Source organism: Thermobia domestica, chromosome 2 (genome assembly GCF_964235325.1).
Source record: "Thermobia domestica chromosome 2, izTheDome1.hap1.1, whole genome shotgun sequence".
Taxonomy (NCBI): Eukaryota; Metazoa; Arthropoda; class Insecta; order Zygentoma; family Lepismatidae; genus Thermobia; species Thermobia domestica.
This window is the reverse complement of record NC_137455.1, coordinates 235,826,173-235,846,632: the sequence shown is the minus strand read 5'-3', so window position 1 is coordinate 235,846,632 and position 20,460 is coordinate 235,826,173.

Here is a 20,460-nt window from a genome sequence, read left to right as displayed (position 1 = left end):
TCAGAACGTCACTGTTGGCCAGCGCTAGAAGCAGACTCTTGCTGATAGTTTGCTACTGACATATTTAACAATACAGTGGATAAAGGGAATATTTGAACATTTTAGATATTTGTAACTTAAAAGTGAATTTATCTAGCGGGGGTAAAAGACGCAAGTAGAAGCAGACTTGCTTCTCGTTGGTTCAAGACACATTTAACAATAAATTAATCTTTGGAATATTTGTAACTTGCTAGATATTTACAATGGAAAAGCGAGTCTATACGGAAGGGTGAATGGAGTGTTTGGAAGCTGAATAAGACTCTTGCTGATCGATAGTTGTCTACATATCTCAGAATGGAGTGAAGAGATGAAATTGTCGTCAATTGACAGATATTTACATTTTGAAAAGTGAGGCCATTCAGTATGACAAACTAAGTGTTTGAATTAAGAATCACTCGCTACTAATCCTTAGTCAATGAAATATTTAAGAATAAAATGAAAAAACGGAATTGTTGTAATTGTAATCTGTTTACGTCGAAAAGTATCGATGTTAGTGTTTCAATAATTCAACAACAAAAGTTAATCGTTTTTTAATGACAAGAATAAAGTCCATATAATAGGGCGAAAGGAATGTTTAGTGGATTAAGCAGAATCATGATGATCGTTAGTTTCCGGATTGCCTAAGATTAAAATGACGAACACAATTGTAATGGTAAGATATTTGCAAATGGAAAGCGATTCTATTTATTAAGGCTAAAGGAGGAATTGGGCAATAAGGATAACGTTGATGATTGTAATTTGTTGACCTCTAATTCTGATGAAATAGTGGGAAAGCCGTAAATTAAAAAATATTTACAATTAATAGTTGATTTATTTCACTAAGTGAAAAATGTGTTTTGCAATAAAAAAAAACAAACTTGATGATCGTTATTTAGTATCATAACGACTAATATTGATTAATATCGATGAATACAACGATTAATATTGAAAACGAAATAGACGTAATTTAGTATTTATTTACACTTGAAATATTAGTTAGTTGAGTGGGGCGAAAGGTGTGTTTTGGTATATAAAGCAAACACTTATGGTCGTTTTTTGACGACATATTATAGAATCAAATTAAATAAGGGAATTGTTTCAAATTGTTAGATAATTAAAAGTAAATAGTTGTTTTACTCAGGAGATAAAAAAATGTTGGGTTGATGAAACGGCCTTACATTATCTTTAGTTACTGACATTTAAATATAAGGTGAAAGAACAGAAATGTCGTCAATTGTGTGTCTTTTACAATCTAATAGTACATCCATTCACAAGGGCAAAAGGAGAGTTTACAAGATGTAGCAGAATCTTACCGATCGTTAATTGCCGAGATACTTAAGAATGAATAATAAGTACGTAATAGGACTAAATCGTCACATACTTACAATTAGAAAGTGAGTGTATTGTGTATTGCAAGGGTAGTGTTTACAACCTAAAGTAGACTCTTGCTGATCTATGTTGCCGACATATATAAGAATAAAAAGAAGTAACTGAATTGTAGAAAATTGTCATATACTACAGATCAAAAATTCCCATTCAGTAGAACGAAAGGAGTGTAAAGATTATGTATCAGACTCTTGCTGATCGTTAGTTTCTGACATATTTAGGAATAAATTTGAAAAACGGAGTGTTCGTAATATATAAGAAATTTGTGATTGAAAAATATCTATTTAGCAGCGCGAGAATAGAGTTTGGAAGATGATGAAGACTGTCGCTGATTGTGAGTTATTTACATATTTAAGAATAAAATTATACAACGGAAATGTCGTAAATTGTCAGATATTTTCAATTGAAAACAAAGTCCATTCTAGTGATTCCTTTAAATCGGGATTGCATTTTGAAATAGCCTTGTTACTAAAGGGTTTCGTTGATTTGCTGGACTGCAAAAACGTCGTGGTGCACATACAAAATACTAGTTTGCTGTATTGAACTTCCAATGTTCGTACACAGTATGTATTACCCTTAAGAAATTCCATTTTTTGTTTTGTACTTTGTTGATGATCTTTTTCCACTATTATGAAAAGCTCTTTGAATAAACGATTTTGTTCAAAACACTCATAGCTACTTATATGGGCATATAAATCCACTTTATTAAGGTCAAAAACAGTGGCACAAGTATTAACAATGAATTTCTCATTTTAAATATGAATGGTGATATTATCATTAATTCATGTAAAACGTCATATTGTTTAATGTATGTTGTGAAAACCATGTCCAAGCAATTCTCGCTATTTTTTTTACAGAGTGTATTTAAGAAGATGGTAAAACGAAATTTTCTAAATTAATCAAATTTTTACAATTGAAAAGCGGGTCCATTCAGGAGGACGAAAGGAGTGCTTGGATCTGATGTAGACTGTTTACCGCTCCCTTTTTTAAGATATTTTTAACAATGAAACGTAGGAAGGATTTCTCGAAAATTTTCGGGTATTAACAATTGAAAAGTGGTTCCACTCAGTTATGCGAAAGGAGTGTTTGAATGATTCCACGCAGCAAAGCGAAAGGAGTGTTTGAAAGATGAAGCAGGCTCTTATAGATCGTTAGTTACCAATTTAAGAATAAAATCAAATATCGGAAATGTCGAAATTTGCCTGATATTTACAATTGAAATCTGATTCTAATCAGTAGAGCGAAATGAGTGTTTGGAAAGTTTAGTAGACTTTTCTAATCGGCAGCGCTCGACTCATTTAAGAATGAAATTAAAGAACGGATTCCTCGTAAATTGTCAGACATACAATTGAAATGTTAGGTCATTCAGTATAGCGAAGAGAGTGATATAAAGAAGCAGAGTCTTGCTAATAGTTACTGACTCACATATTTAGGAATAAGATGAAATAACAGAATTTTATAAATTGTCAAATATTTCAAAGTGATGATTCCAGTATATAGGGTTGAAAAAAATATAAGAAGCTCTAGCAATAATACCTTTTCTAATCGTTAGTTTCTGACATATTTAAGGATAATATGAAAGAACATAGTCGCAAATACTTATATACTTATAATAGAAAAATGAGTCTATTCAGTAGAAGAAAAGGAGTGTTCCGAAGATATTGCGTACTGTTTCTGATAGTTACTTATCTCTAGTTATTTTCATATTTAACAATGGAAGTTCCAAGCGGGTCCATTGGACCTTATGACATTTAATTTATTGCACCCTAGGCCGGAAATGCTAGCTTCGACATACCAAATGGCCTCATTTATATATCACAGTTTACAATTGATTTATTTCATTTCATTCTTCAGTGTTTGAGCAATACCGAACAACAAGATTCTACTTCAGCTTGCAAGCAAATTTCGCCCATTGCGTAGTCTCAGACTTCAATTATAAATATCTGACAAGTAGCGAAAAATACGTTACTTCAGTTTTAAACTAATAATGTCAGTAACTAGTGACGAACAAGTACCTGCTTCATATTCCGTATTCTCTTTCCTGGTTACAGAATTCTATCAGTTACCAATTGGTAATATCTGAGAAATTTCGATAATTCCGAATTTTTTTATTCATATAAAAATCATTTACTTACGACCACCATTACTCTGATTTATATTTCACACTCTTTCGTCGCGCTGAGTTTTTCAATTTAGAATTGTAAATATCTGACAATTTTAGCGAATTTCATTCTTGCATTTTTTTCTTAAGTATGCCTTGAACTAGGGATCACCAAATGTCTGCATCAGCTTCAAAAGTATCGTGCTACTAAATAGACTCGTATTCAATCCTAAATATCTTACAATTTTCAAGAAAGCCAATATTAGTTATCGTGCTAAATAGTTCACTAGCTAAGGAACATCAAGACTCTGCTGTGTATATATAGCAAAAACATACGTTTCGCAATACAATGTACCTATTATATGTGACAAGTTACGTCTGTTACGTTTTTTTCATTTCATTCCTAGATATATAAATAAATAAGGATTAGCTGTCTTCTGCATTTTCCACAAACCAAGTTCGACACAGTAAATAGACACTCTATTAAATTGTAAATATCTGACAATTAAATTGCCTTCTTTCATTTTGTTCTTGGACATGTCGGATACAAATGATCAATAAGAGTCTAATTCCTTCAGCTTCTCAATAATCTTTTTGCTTTATATGTTGGATTAACTTTTCTATTTGAAATATCACACAATTTTCCATATTATTATTAAATATCAGTAACTAACGAATAGCAAAAGTCTACTTTATCATTTATATAGTCTTCGTCTTACCGAATGTCTCTCTTTAAACAGAATTTATATGACAAATTACGACAAATTCATTATTTCATTTTTTTAAAATATGTCATTTACTAATGAAAAGAAAGACTCTTATTCAAATAACACACTCCCTTCGCTCTGCTAAGTTACTCATTCTTCAATTGTAATATATCTGTGAATCAAGCATAAATCAGTAACTAACGATCATCAAAAGACTCTTTTATATACCAAAACACACTGAATAGACTCGCTATTTATTTGTAAATATCGGAGCATTTACAATTTTTTTAATGTTATTCCTAAACATTCCGGAAACTAACGATCATCATGATTCTGATTTATCAAGTAAACATTCGTTTCTCCCTACTATATGGACATACTTCTAAAATGTAAATATTTCAATTTAGTATATTCATTTTAAACAGATATGTCAATAACAAACGTTTTTTTCATTTTATTCTTAAATATGTCAGTAACTAATGATTAGCACAGTCTTCTAAATTCAAACACTTACTATTTCATACTGAATAACCTCACTATTCGAAATGTAAATATGTGATAATTGACAATTGTCTTGAACTAACGATAAGCAAAAGTTTGCTCCTACTACCAAGTCTTTTTAACTCCCTAAATAGAGTTACTTTTAAGGTACAAATATCTAACAATGTACGAATATTTCGTTCATCCACTTTATTCTTAAACAAAATATCAGCAAGAGTCTGCTTCTGCCGCTGGACAACAGTGACGTTCTGAGTATAAAGTTCGGCGACTTAGTGTCCAAGTGCTTTGGAAACACATCGGAAGTGTCGGAAGACCACAACATATGTAGCAGGGTGATTCACGTGTGTGCAAACACACAACGAAAAATTCCCAGAGATGCACACATACTAAGTGAAGTTATGTTCAGTGTTGGAAATGTAAGCAGTACAGTCCAAAAAAATAATTCATCAATTCGGTGGATTTTGATTTGCACATTTTATATCAATAAGGATGCAACAACTGTAGCTAAGTTGAAATTGTGCAAGAGATGTGTAAGAAGATAAATAAACTCAAGGAATGTCAGTGATAAGATCGCATGATAGATATTGAAATGTGCTCAATACGTGTCTTGATATCAACATGTAACAAATGGACAAATGTCATTATATCCAACCACTGCTGATGCACTGTCCCACATGCGAAAACTGAGAAAATAACTTTTACATTCTGCTATTACATCTAGTGCCCTTTTTGGTAGAACGTAATTAGTACACGTTTGTCCCTCTTTGTTTGAGTTATTGTCCCCGTTGCCACACACATGAATAGAAAAATCTTAATCTATGTTTGTCATTCAAGGTAGACCGTGAAAATAAACTTGTATAATGTCCCTCGGCTTCTGGCACATAAGAAGTGATCGTAATATACAAAAATCGATCCAGAAATTCGTATCTTACAGACACAACACATGCCAAGACAAGGACCAAATTGAACCAAATTGGCAAATGTAACAGTAGTGTTGGAACACCATATATATGGAAAATAAAACGACATAACTAATAAAAAGAAACTTTAGAAACCTGTGATGGTTTACAATTGTTCAGTAGCAGTAACAAAAGGAAACATATAAGCATGTCGGGAGTCTGCACAAGAGCGCTTGCCAGACAAAGTGTGTAGTCCTCAAGGAAACGAATACAGAGAAAATGAGGCTGCCTCAAAGCTTCAGGGTTACAGCGCCCTCTTTCGCTCGCGTTTTCGGAGTTTCCAATCTTACTGGGAGCCCACGGCCTCAGATGAAGACCTGGCAAGTTATTATCCTATTTTATGCACAAAGGACGGTGTCCCAGCAGAAGTGGGACATGTTGTCATTTGTCCATTAGCTACATGTCGTTATCAACACATATATTGTGCACATTTCAATATCTATCATTCGATCCCACTAGTGACATCATTTAGTTTACCTAGTTTCTTAGTGAATCCCCTTGCACATTTCAACTTGGAATCAGTTGTTGCATCCTTGTTCTTTGCGTGCACACAATATTGCATGGGATTGTGGGAATATTATTAGCGAATTGGCAATGGCTTTCATGTTATTGATGCTAATCCTTACATTTCCCACGCTTTGAAGTTAAGTTTACTGGGAATGAGTGCTTTTCCAGGCGTTGTTAGTTCGTTTCCACACATGTGAATTACCCTGATTCAGTGCTTTACCGACACTCAAAAATCCTTTTGAAGCATTTGAGTACAAAATCGCTGCACTTGATACTTAGAACGTCTCAGTTGTCCATTTTCTATTTTTTGCATACAACAACTTGATGCAAACGGATTATTTTTATCTGGTAGACACCTTATCAATAAGTGTCCATTTAGACCAATTTTTATTTGCGAGATTATCCGGGACTCTCTACGTTCCTTTGGAAAACCCCTTTCGTGTACATCCTAAAATTGCGAAACATGGAAAATTCAATACTTTATGAATTTTTTACTTGACCTCTTTACGTTGGATAGTTTCCGAACTATTGGCGCCCCAAAGTCATTTTCCCACGCTTTCGGCACCTTGCAGAACGGAAACCATGTCCGACAGAACAATTATCCTCTTCTCAGTGGTAGGACTCAACTACCAAGTGCAGTAAACCTTATTTTGTAACACCAGATGCATGTTGCCAACTAACGACATACACTTTTCGGCATACTCAATACACCCAAATTTAAAATATAAATATATGACGATTTAGTGCATTTGCGTTTTTATATTTTATTGTTTAATATGATGACTGGTATCCCTCAGCAACGGTTTGCTTTATTTTCCACACTTTATTTTCGCCATAATGAATGAACTGATCTTGAACTTTTAAATGAGACATTTTACGACAATTTCGCTTTTTGATATTATTCTTAAATATGTCCTAACCTAGGATTACCACGAGTCAGCTTCAGCTTGCAAACACTCCGAATATCTGACAAATTTCTACAATTCTGTAATTTTTTTCTTCTTAAGTATGTCAGTAACTAACGTTCAATTCGACTGTGCTTTATTCTCCAAACACTTCATTCATATACCGATGGACATACTTACCAATAGTAAATAGTTGTAAATTTAGAACAATTCCGTTCTATTATTTTATTCTTGTATATATAGCTAAATCAGGTGCAGCTAGAGTCCGCTTAATCTTCGAAACACTTATTTCGCACTTCTAAATAGATGGACTTTACAAATTTAAATATATCACGACACGACAATTCCGTACTTTGATTTTAAACATAAATATGTCAATAATCAACGATCAGCTTTGGCCTGTAAAAATTCCTTTCTAACTATTATAGAATCGAATAACTATTCAACTGGAAATGTCTGATAATTTTCTGCAATTCTCTCTTTTCATTTCATTCTTCAAAGTATTGTACACTTACGTTCTGCAATTGTCTCCGTCATCATTGAATCAATCCCTTCGCACTACTGAATAGAATCACTTTTCAGTTATAAGAGTTAAAAAGTAACAAATATTTTACTTTTAATTTATTTTTATGAAGTCAGTAAGTAATGATCACCGAGAGCCTAATTCATCGTCCGAGCAAACCTTCCAGCCTACTGATTAGAAACACTTTCCAACTGTAAATATCTGAAAATTTACGACATTTCCGTTTATCTTATTTTTAACCATGTCGGAAAAATGGATCAGCATCGGTTAGCTTATTGTTCCAAACACTCCTTTTGCCCTGCTTAGTAGACTCGCTTTGAATCGTAAATATCTAATAATTTATCGCAATTCCGTGTATTTCATATCATTCTTATTATCAAGATTGTACTTCAGTTTCCACAGTCCTCTGGCTCGACTAAATAGACTTGGTTTTCATTTGAAAAAATCATTGTTTCCATTGTTTGATTCCATTCTTCAATTCCATTGTTTGATTTCATTGTAAAGTAGTTCAGTAACTAATTATCATCAAGAATGTGCTTTATATACAAAAAGACACCTATCGCCATAGCAAAGGGACACACGTTTCGATTGTAAATATCTGACAATTTGCTAGTGGTGAGTTCTTTCATTTTATTCTTAAAGAAATGTGTAACTCAAGATCAACACGAGTATAGTTACTTCAGCTTTCAAAAAACCCTTTCGCCCTATTAGAATCACTCATCATTGTAACTAAGGATCAAGAAAAACTCCTTTCGCTTTACTGAATGGACACAGTAGCCAATTGTAAATGTAAGACAATTATCACAAACTATGCCCCCTGTTTCATTTTAAACTTAAATATGTAAATAACTACCGATAAGGAGCATCCTTCATCTCCCAAACTATCCATTCGCCCTGCTTAATACACTCACTTTGAAAGAAAAATATCTGATAAAGTACGATAAATTCGTTCTCTTATTTTAAACTTAAATATATCAGTAACTAAGGACCGGCAAAAGTCTGCTCCGTATACTCCGAACACTCCTTTCGTTGTAGTTCAATTGCACTAATCGTCAAATATTTAAACTGAAATTCGAGTGTTTTGAGTATGGCGAAAGGAGTGTTTAAAATCTGAAGTATAACCTTCTGATCGTTGATTGGCAACATACATCTGGTGTTGCAAAATAAGGGAAACAGTTCTTGCTGTTTGAGTCCTACCACTGAGAAAAGAAAAACTGTTCTTATGAACTTTCGCCTGTCGGACATAGTTTCCTTTCTGCAAGGTGCCGAAAGCGTGGGAAAATGACTCTCGGGCACCATTACTTCGGAAACCATCCAACCTAAAGAGGACGGGTAAAAAAATTCATTGAAGTCTTATCTGCTGTATTGAATTTTTAATGTTTCGCAATCCTAGCATGCACGCGCAATGGGTTCTGCAAAGGTACGTAGAGAGTCCGGGATAATGTCGCAAATGAAAATTGGTCTAAATGGATATGAATTTATAGAGTGTCTACCAGGTAAAAATAATTCGTTAGCATTAAGTTGTATGTAACAGATTACAAAATGACGGACACATTCAAACTCGTTGTGTGTGGTTGCATAATCGCCACATACGGATGCTGGCCAACTGTGATTATACCGTTTCTAATCCCTAGTTACTGACATATTTAAGGGCATATGAAAGAACATTTAAAATTAATATGAAATAGCAGTCGCAAATACTGTTATATACAATAGAAAAATGAGTATTAAGGAGAACAAGAGGAGCGTTAGGAAAACTTAGCGCACTTAGGTTTTCTTACAATAAACTGAGGAGCACGAAGGAGAGCTCCGAAGCTAAAGTGCATTATTGCTGATCGTCAGATAATGATATATTTTGCAAGAAATGAAAGAACGGAATAGGAATAAAATGTCATATATTTACAATCAAAGGAGAGTATACTCAGCTGAGCGAACGAGTGTTTGAAAGATGATGCAGTGTCTTGCTTCTTGTTAGAAAATAAAGTATTCAAGAATAAAATAAAAGAATGGAGTAGTCGTAAATGTTCAGATTTAACACTTCAAAACTGAGTCGCTTCAGTAGGGCACAAGGGATGTTTGGATGCTGAACTAAACTCTTGCTAAATACTAGTTACTGACATATACTAAGAAAAAAGAAATTAGGGAATTCTCGTATATATCCGATTATGATAATTAGAATGTGAATCTATTGAGTAGGGACATAGGAGTAGTCATGGAAGTGTTTGGATGATGTAGCAGACGGTTGATGACCGTTAGTTGCCGACATATTAAACCATAAAATGGAAGAACGGAATTGTCGTAGATATATACAATTGAAAACTGAATCTCATCAGTAGTAAAAAAAAGACTGTTTTGAATATTGAGTCCTAGCTACTACGATACTTAAGCTTAAAATGAGGGACGAATTTCACGTATATAATCAGATATTTACATTAGATAAGTGTATCTATTTAGCAGGGGGAAAGGAGTGTTTGTAAGATTAAGCAGATTCTTGCTGATTGCTAGTTAATTACATACTTAAGAATAGAATGAAAGGATGTAATTGTCGCAACTGGTCAGATATCTACATTTGGTTAGGAGGAGATGGATGTGAAATGGAAGGAGTGTTTGGAGGATGAAGCAAGAAGTTTGAACGCTAATTACTGACATATTTAAAAATAAATAAAATATCAGAATTGTGGTAGTTCGTCACATATTCAAAAGTCAAGAGCGGTCCCAGTATATAATTCAAAGGAGTGTTCTGAAGCTGATTAAATTAGCATCTTGCTACCCGTTAGTTATTGAAATATTTAGGAATACAATGAAATAACAGAATTGTCAATGAATGTCAGATATTTACAATTTAAAAGTGACACAGTCCATTCAGTAGGGCGAAAGGAGTTTTACAGGACGCAATAACTCTTGCTAATCTTTTGTTCCGGAGATTCTTGCTGCTGAGAGTCTGAAAATGAAGAGGGTTGTTGATCATTAATAACATATTTAAAAATGAAATAGTGGAATAATCATACATTGTAGTGAGTGTTTGAAAGATTTAGCAAATTCTTGCTAACTTTAAGTAACAGACATGATTTACGTTTAAAATATAATTCGGCGTTGTACATTGTCTGATATTTACATTTGACTAGTGAGAGTGTTTTGCAGGGCGAAAGCAGACCTTTGAATATCGTTAATTGAAACATATGCAAGGATAAAATTAAAGAATAGAATTGTAAATTATTAGATATTTATAAGTGAAAAGTGAGTACATTCAGTACAGCAAAAGGTGTTTTTGGAAGCTGATGTAGACTGTTTGCCGATCCATAGATTGCGACATATTTAACAAAAGAAATGAAGGAGTCAAGACCAGATAATTATCAGATACTTACAATTGAAAAGTAATTCCACTCAGCTGGACGTAAGGAGTGTCTGGAAGATGAAGCAGATGAAATTGATTCTCATTAAAGATAGTTACTGACATATTTAAGTATGGAGTAAAAATCTGAATTGTCGTTAATTGTCTGCCAGTTACAATTGAATAGGCCGCCTATTCAATATAGGAGTGTTTGATTGCTCTATCAGAGAGTTATTGGTCGTTAAGTATATGACATATTTAAGTATTAAAAAAAGAACGGATTTGTCGTATATTATATCATTATTATTATTGGTATGTTAATCCACTCAGTTATGAACAGCAGTGTACGCTCTTTCTAATTGTTAGTTGCTGTCATATTAAAGAATAAAATAATATGACGGTATTATTTTTAGATATTTAAAATTGAAGTGGGATTCCGGTATATAGGGCGAATGAAGTGTTGGTGTTTTAAGTAATTAGACTTATTACTTGGTAGTTGCTGTCATTTTAAGAAAAAATGAAACAAGGTACAGGAGTAAATTTTCAGACATTTACAATCCGAAAGTGAGAACATTGAATTGAGCGATTCGTCTTTTGGTATATAAAGCATACCTTTGATGAAGGTTAATTACTGAACTACTTAAAATAAAATCAAAGATGGAATTGTCGTACATTATCATATATTTACAATTGTGAACCACATCTATTCATTACGTCGATAGAAGTGTTCGGACGCTTAAGTAAAACCTTGCTGATCTTGGTAAAAAAGAAAGAATAAAATGAAAGAGTACCATTGTCCTAGTCAAATATTGAATATTTATAATCTATTCAGTGAAATATGCGAATGTTTGAAAGATTACGCACACTCTTGCATATTGTTTGTTACTGACATATTAAATAATAAAATGAGATTACAAAACAAACGTAAATTTTCTAATTTTAAAATTGATAACTTAGTCCTAATGTAGGGCGAAAGGTTTTTTTTTTTTTTTGCAATATAGACTTACTCTTGATGATAGTTAGTAAATTAACGATTTTAGAAAATAAATCAAATAATTCGATTGTCGAAAATAATCAGATATTTAGAATACAAATGTGAATAAACTCAGTAGGGAAAAATGAGTGTTTTGATGCTGAAGCATGTTATTGCTGTTCGTTAGTAAAATACATATTTCACAATAAAATGAATAACTGAGTTATCGTAATATGTCAGGTATTTACAACTGGTAACAAGCCTACTGAGTAGAGCAACAGGATTGTTCAGAACCTGAAGTAAACCCTTGCTAGTGTGTAGCTGACGACCTAATTAAAAAGAAGTCAAATAAAGGAATGAAGGGAATTTTTCTGATATTCACAATTGGTAGGTGAGCCCGTTTATTAAGGCCAAACGAGTTCTAAATGTATAATAAAATTAAGTCATATAAAGAGAACAGAGTATTTCAAACAGCAAACAGTGAGCTGTGCTGGTAAGTCTGGTTAATTTTTATCTTTTCGAGTCCCTACCATTACGTCGACTGCGATGTTTGCAAACTTACAACCTTAAGTAAGTTGTACCATAACCTTAAGGGTGGAAGAAATTAGACCTGTATTTATATCTTGGAGGAGTGTATAGTTTAAAAGCGAGTCTATTCAGTGGAACGAAAAGTGTGTTCTGGTATAATAAAGCATATGTTTGATGATCGTTAGTTACTGAACTCTTTTAATAAAATGTATAACAGAATTATCCTAAATTGCCAGATTATTACAGTTGAATAGCAAGTCAATTCAGCAGGGCAAAAGGAACGTTTAGAAAGTGTAGCAAGCTCTTGCTGATCGGTAGTTGCCGATATATTTAAGAATTAAAAGAAAGAACGGAATTGACGTCAATTGTCAGTTATTAAAATTGAAATCGCGTGTATGCAGTAGGACGAAATGTGTGTCAGGAAATTCTAGCAGACTCCTCCTGATCGTTGGTTCAGGGCTTATTAAAAATAAAATGAGAAACAAATTGTCGTAGTCCGATACTTACAATTAAAGTAAATCCATTCACTACAACGAAAGGAGTGTTCGGAAGAGATTTTCTTGATCCCTAGTTACTGACATATTTAAGTTTAAAATAAGAGAACGGATTTATCGTAAATTATCACATATCTACCTTTGATGGTGAATGTAAGTAGCAGGGTGAAAGGAGTGTCTGGGAGATGAGGGATACTCTCGCTAATCGTTCGTTAAATACGAATTTGAAATTAAAATGAAAGAGCGGAATTGTGGTAAATTGTCTGATATCTTCAATTGGCTAGTGTGTCCATTCAGTAAAGTGAAAGGAGTGTTTGCTGCATGATCACGGTCTTGTAGATTGTTAGTTACTGACATATTTAAGATTAAAGTAAAATAACAGAATTGTCGTTATTTATCAGATATCTAAATTGATGAGTTATTTCAATATATGGGGCGAAAGGAGTTTTTGCAAGCTGAAGGAACCATACTCTTGTTGATTGTATGTTACACACTTCTTTAAGAATAGAATGAAAGGACTGACCAGTCCCAAATTGTCATATATTTACAATCGGAACATGTGTCCCTTGGCTATGGCGATAGGTGTCTTTTGGTGTATAAAGCAGATTTGATGATAATTAGTTACTGATCTATTTTACAATAAAATCAAACAATGCAATTGAACAATAGAATCAAACAATAAAAACAACGGCATTTACAAATGGAAACAAAGTCTATTTAATAGAGCCAGAGGACTGTAAACTGAAGTCCAATCTTGATGAACATAGGTGTATATAAGAATGAAATCAAATATACGGAATTGTCGTAAATTGTCAGATTTTGACGATTCAAAGCGAGCCCATTCAGCAGGGCGAAAGGGTAATTAAAACATTGTTTTTTTTTTCGACATGGTTAAAAATAAAATTCACGGAATTATCGTAAATTGTCAGATATTTACAGTTGAAAAGTATGTATAATCATTAGGCTGAAAGAAGTGCTCGGAAGATGAAGCAGGTTCTTGGGGATCATTATAAAAATAATTTAAAAGTAAAATATTTGTCGTATCTTTTCAACTCTTTACAACTGATAAGTGATGCTATTGAGTTGTGCGAGGGATTATTTCAATGATGAAGCAGACTTTCTGAACGTGAGTTGCTGATATTTTGAAGAATAAAATGAAAGAACCGAATTGTCGAATATTGTCAGAAATTTCCAATTGAATAGTAATTCCATACTACAATAGTTAGAAAGGAGTTTTAACAGGCTAAACTTAACTCTTGCTGATCGTTAATTATTAACATATTTAAGTTAAAATTAAAGTACGGAATTGTCGAACATTATCAGATATTTATATTTGTAAAATGTATCTATTTAGAAATGCGAAATAAGGTTTTCGAAGAAGAGTACACTCGCTGATCGTAAGTTAACTACATATTTAATAATAAAATGAGAAAAAGGTATTGTTTTAGATTATCAAATATTTACAATTGGTAAGTTTGACCATTCATTAAAACGAAGAAAATGTTTGTAGAATAAAGTACATACTTATTGAACATTAGTAACTGATATATTTAGGGAAAAAAATACAGAATTGTAAGTTATTTCTTAGATATTTACAATAGAATCTCGATTGCATTATATGAGGCAAAAGGAGTTTTTGGAAGCTTAAGAAATAAGACCCTTGATGATCTTTAGTTACATACATATTTAGGAGAAAATTAAAGAACCGAAATATCGAAGTTAGATATTAACAACTGAAAAGTGAGTCGATTCTGCAGGGCGAAAGGAGTGTTTGGAAGCTGAAGCTGACTCGTAGTAATCCTTGGTTGACACATACTTAAGAATAAAATCCAAGAGCGAAATTGTCGTAAATTGTCTCATGTTTAGAACTGAAAGATTAGTCCATTCGGTAGGGCGAAAATACCGTTTGGAAGATGTAGCAAACTCTTACTGAGCGACATCTGCCTTCATATAAAACATTAAAATATAAGAACCCAATCGCACTAAATCGAGTTTCGCAATCCTAGGATGTACTCTCTAAAGGTACGTGGAAGTCGCGGGTAATCTCCCAAATAAAAATTGGTATAAATGGACATGAATTGATAGGGTTTCTACTGGGTAAAAAGAATTCGTATGCATTAAGTTGATGTATACAACAAATATAAAATGGCGGACACCTTCAAACCCGTTGTGTGTGGTTGCATAATCGCCCGGTTCTGATGCTACCCCACTGTGACGTTCTGAGTATCAAGTGTAGCCAATTTGTACTCAAATGCTCCAGAAGGACTTTTACAGTGTCGTAAAACCACACCAGATGAAGCAGGGTGATTCACATCTCTGGAAACACTAAACTAACAATGCCTGGAAACGCACTCATTCCCAGTAAATATAAGTTCAAAGCGTTGGAAATGTAAGGATTAGAGTCAACGATATGAAAGCTATCGGCAATTCACCAATAATAAACCCTCAAACCAATTAATATGGTGTGCAAGGTAGCATACCTATAAGGATGCAACAACTGTGCAAGTTGGAATTTTGCACGGGGATTCACTGAGAAACTAAGTAAACTAAAGATATCACCAGGGGGATCGCATGATAGATATCAAAAGGTAGCCAATATATGTGTTGATATCGTCATGTAGATATTGGGCAAATGCCAACATGTCCCACTATTGCTGGGAAACCTTCCTTCATTCGCAAAATAGGAAAATAACTACCCAGGCTTGAATCTGATGTCGTGGGTTCCCAGTAAGATTGGAAGCTGCGACCACGCGAGCGAATGTGAGCGCTCTAGCTTTGAGGAATCACACACACTTTCTCTGTATTCATTTTTTTTAAATTGGTCTAAATGGACATGAATTAATAGGGTGTCTACCAGGTAAAAATAATCCGTTAGCATTAAATTGTTATAGGTAACAAATATAAAATGACGAACACCTTCAAACTCGTTATGTGTGGTTGCATAATCGCCACATACGGATGCTGGCCAACTGTGATTATACCGTTTCTAATCGCTAGTTACTGACATATTTAAGGGCATATGAAAGAGCAATTAAAATTAATATGAAATAGCAGTCGCAAATACTGTTATATATAATAGAAAAATGAGTATTAAGGAGAACAAGAGGAGCGTTAGGAAAACTTAGCGCACTCTTGCTGTTCACTAGTTCTCGTTAGTTATTGACAAATTTAAGAATGAAATGAAGTTACTAATTGTCGTAAATTATCTGTTTTTTACTAGTGAAAGGCGAGTCTAACCATTAGGGCGAAAGAAGTGATTGCAACTTATGTAGACCCTTACTCATCGTTAGTTGACAACATATATCATGATAAAATGTCATAATGGTATTGTCGTAAATATCCAGAGTCGATTCAGTAAGCCGAAAGGAGTATTTCGAAGCTGAAGCAGATTCGTTGTATTCGTTTGTTGAAGACATTGAAGACATCCATAATGTAATATTAAGGAAAAAGATATTAAAATGTCTGATATTCACAAGTGAAAAGGTAGACCATTCGATACGACAAAAAAAGTGTTTCGAAAATTAATCTTTCTCTCCATGATCATTTGCCATGTATAAGAAAGAAGTGAAATAATGAAGTTGTTAATCTTTCTCTCCATGATCATTTGCCATGTATAAGAAAGAAGTGAAATAATGAAGTTGAAGTAAATTGTTAGATAATCACAATGGAATACTTATTTTAATCAGTGCTAAAAAAAACGGTACGGAGTTCCATTATCTTTAGTTACTGACATACTTATCTAAAAAGTGAAAGAACGGAATTGTCCTAAATTGTCTGTTATTTACAATCAAAATTTATTCCATTCACAGGAGGGAAAGGAGAGTTGGAAGATGTAGGAGACTCTTGCTGATCGTTAGTTGTCGACATATTTAACAAGTTAAAGGACGCAATTGTAGTAAAATGTTTAGAATTTACCGTTGAAAAGTTAGTCTAATCTTCAGAGCAAAAGTAATGTTTACAAGCTAAAGTAGAATCTTGCTGATCGTTGCTTCAAGACTTATTTAAGAAGAAGAAGAAATAACGGAACAATCTTGAATTGTCGGTTATTGACAATTAAAAATGAGGCCGTTGAGTAGGGCGAACGGTGGGTTTTAGTAAATAAAGCCTTCTCTTGTGAATATTAAATTTCCGTTATTAATTTTTATTCTCAAATAGTTCCTTAGCTAAAAATTAACAGAGCTGGATCCATCTTCCAAATACCCTTTTGGGTCTACTGCATACACGCGATTTCAAAAGTAAATACCTGACAATTTACGTCAAATCCATTATTTCTTATCGTCAAGTAGCGAATATCAAGAGCCTATTTCATGTTCCTAACACCCCTTTCGCTCGACAGAATAGACTCCCTTTCGCTGTAACTTACTGACAATTTACTACAATTGCATTCTTCCATTTTATCCTTGAACGTCAGCAACTAACCATACATATTTCGAATTCTTTTTTTGCCTTTCTGAATGGAATCACTTTTAAATTATAATTCCAGCGAATATACGACAAATCCGTTCTTTATATTTTCAGTTAAATATGTCAGTAACTAACATAATGAAACTGCGTTTTATCATAGAAACTCTTGTTTTGAACTACAGAACCAACTTTTAATTGGACATTCCAGGGAAATTACATTTTCATTATATCATTTCATTCATATCTGCGGAAAACTACCGATTAGCAGGGGTCTGCATTAGTTATCGAAAACTCCTTTCGGCGTAAAGTACTGTTTCGCTTACCAATTGTAAATATTTGAATAATTGCAACGATTCCGTACTCTCTCTTTATACTGATATATTTCAGCAACTAACGATAATGGCAGTAAATTTCATCACCCGAACTCGTACCAAAACAAATAGAATATCTTTTAAATTATTAATATCTCCTATTTTACAACTCATTTATTACATTTTGTTCTTAAAATGTCAGCAACTGACGATCAGAACCGTTACTCAATCCTCAAAAAACTCCTTTCGCCCTATTGAATAGACTTGTTTTGAATTGGTAAATTCTGAGAATAATTTCATTTTATGTTTTTTTATGTTGGTGATTGTTTTTTACAAACTAACGTATTCTCGAATATTGTTAGTTATTTACAATTGGAAATATGTGTTTGAATGATGTAACGGACTTCATTGTTGTTAGTTACTGACATATATAAGTAAAAGACCAATAATGGAAATCTAAAATGTCTGTCATTTAGAATTTTAGAGAGATTCAAATCAGAAATAGGAAAGTACGGTTTTTGTGATGTGTTTCGCAGAATCCTGCTCAAACGAGTCTGTTTAGTAGGACGATTATTGTGTACAGAAGCTGAAGTGAACTTTGAAGCGAACAAGCGTAAATTGTCAGATATTTCCAATTGAAAATTTAGTAAATTTAGAAGGGATGAAAAATGTGTTTTATAATATCAAGCAGAAGCGTGATGATCATAAATTACTGGAACGTCTTAGAAAAAAATCAAAAATGTAGGTATCGAATATTTTCAGATATTTAGAATTGAAAAGGGAGTAAACCAGGTATGGCGAAAGCAGTGTTGAGAAGCAGTAGCAAATTTTCGCACATCGCAAATCTTGGCGATTGTTTGCGAAGGCTTATTTACGAATAAAACAAAACAACGGAATTGTCGTAAAAAGTCAGATAGTTAGAATTGATAAGTGAATCCAATGAGTAAGGCAAAATGTGTGTTTGGAGGCTGAAGCAAACTCCTGCTTATCGGCAGTTGTCTTCATATTCTAGAATGTTGGCAATTAATTATCAGCAAGAGTCTACTTCAGCCACCAAACTCTCCTATCTTCAAACTATATAGACTCACGTTTGAATTGTTAATATCTTTAAAATTACGCCCATCCTAGAATTTTTTTGTTGTAAATATGTTAGTACGTACAACAAAGAGCTTGCTTTATTTTCCAGAATTCTTTCCGACTTCCTGAATGTTGTCTCTTATCAAATGTAAATTTCATGACTAATTGCGACAATTCCTATGTGATTTTATTTTTAAATATCTCAGTTGCTAATGACCTCTAAGAATCTGCTTTAGGTAATACACACTCCTTTAAGCGCGTATATATGACTCATTATTAAATATCAAATATCCACAATTTAGCAGAATTCCCTTATTCTATTCTAATCAAAATAATACAGAAACAATCGACCTTCAAGAGTCTGGTTTAATACCATAACACACTTTTCGTACTACTCATTGGATTAACCTCTTACTTGTAAACATCTGTAGTGTTCTGTTATTTAATCTTAAATAACAGAACATTTAATCGTGTGTGTCTTCAACAAAGATTCACCGAGAGTCTTCTTTAGCTTCCAACACTCCTTTGGCCTTAATAAACGGGCTCACCTACCAATAGTAAATATTAGAAAAATTCCCTTCATTCCTTTATTTGATTTATTTTTCAATTAGGTCGTCAGCTACACACTAGCAAGGGTTTACTTCAGGTTCTGAACAATCCTGTTGCACTACTCAGTAGGCTTGTTACCAGTTGTAAATACCTGACACATTACGATAACTCAGTTATTCATTTTATTGTGAAATATGTTTTTCACTAACGAACAGCAATAACATGCTTCAGCATCAAAACACTCATTTTTCCCTACTGAGTTTATTCACATTTGTATTCTAAATATCTGATTATTTTCGACAATCGAATTATTTGATTTATTTTCTAAAATCGTTAATTTACTAACTATCATCAAGAGTAAGTCTATATTGCAAAAAAACCTTCGCCCTACCTTTGGCACTAAGTTATCAATTTTAAAATTAGAAAATTTACGTTTCTTTCGTAATCTCATTTTATTATTTAATATGTCAGTAACAAACAATATGCAAGAGTGTGCGTAATCTTTCAAACATTTGCATATTTCACTGAATAGATTATAAATATTCAATATTTGACTAGGACAATGGTACTCTTTCATTTTATTCTTTTTTTTTTTTTTTTTACCAAGATCAGCAAGGATTTACTTAAGCGTCCGAACACTCCTATCGACGTAATGAATAGATGTGGTTCACAATTGTAAATATATGATAATGTACGACAATTCCATCTTTGATTTTATTTTAAGTAGTTCAGTAATTAACCTTCATCAAAGGTATGCTTTATATACCGAAAGACGAATCGCTCAATTCAATGTTCTCACTTTCGGATTGTAAATGTCTGAAAATTTACTCCTGTACCTTGTTTCATTTTTTCTTAAAATGACAGCAACTACCAAGTAATAAGTCTAATTACTTTAAAGACCAACACTTCATTCGCCCTATATACCGGAATCCCACTTCAATTTTAAATATCTAAAAATAATACCGTCATATTATTTTATTCTTTAATATGACAGCAACTAACAATTAGCAAGAGCGTACACTGCTGTTCATAACTGAGTGGATTAACATATTAATAATAAATATGATATAATTTACGACAAATCCGTTCTTTTGTTTTATACTTAAATATGTCATATATTTAAGGACCAATAACACTCTGATAGAGCAATCAAACACTCCTATATTGAATAGGCGGCCTATTCAAT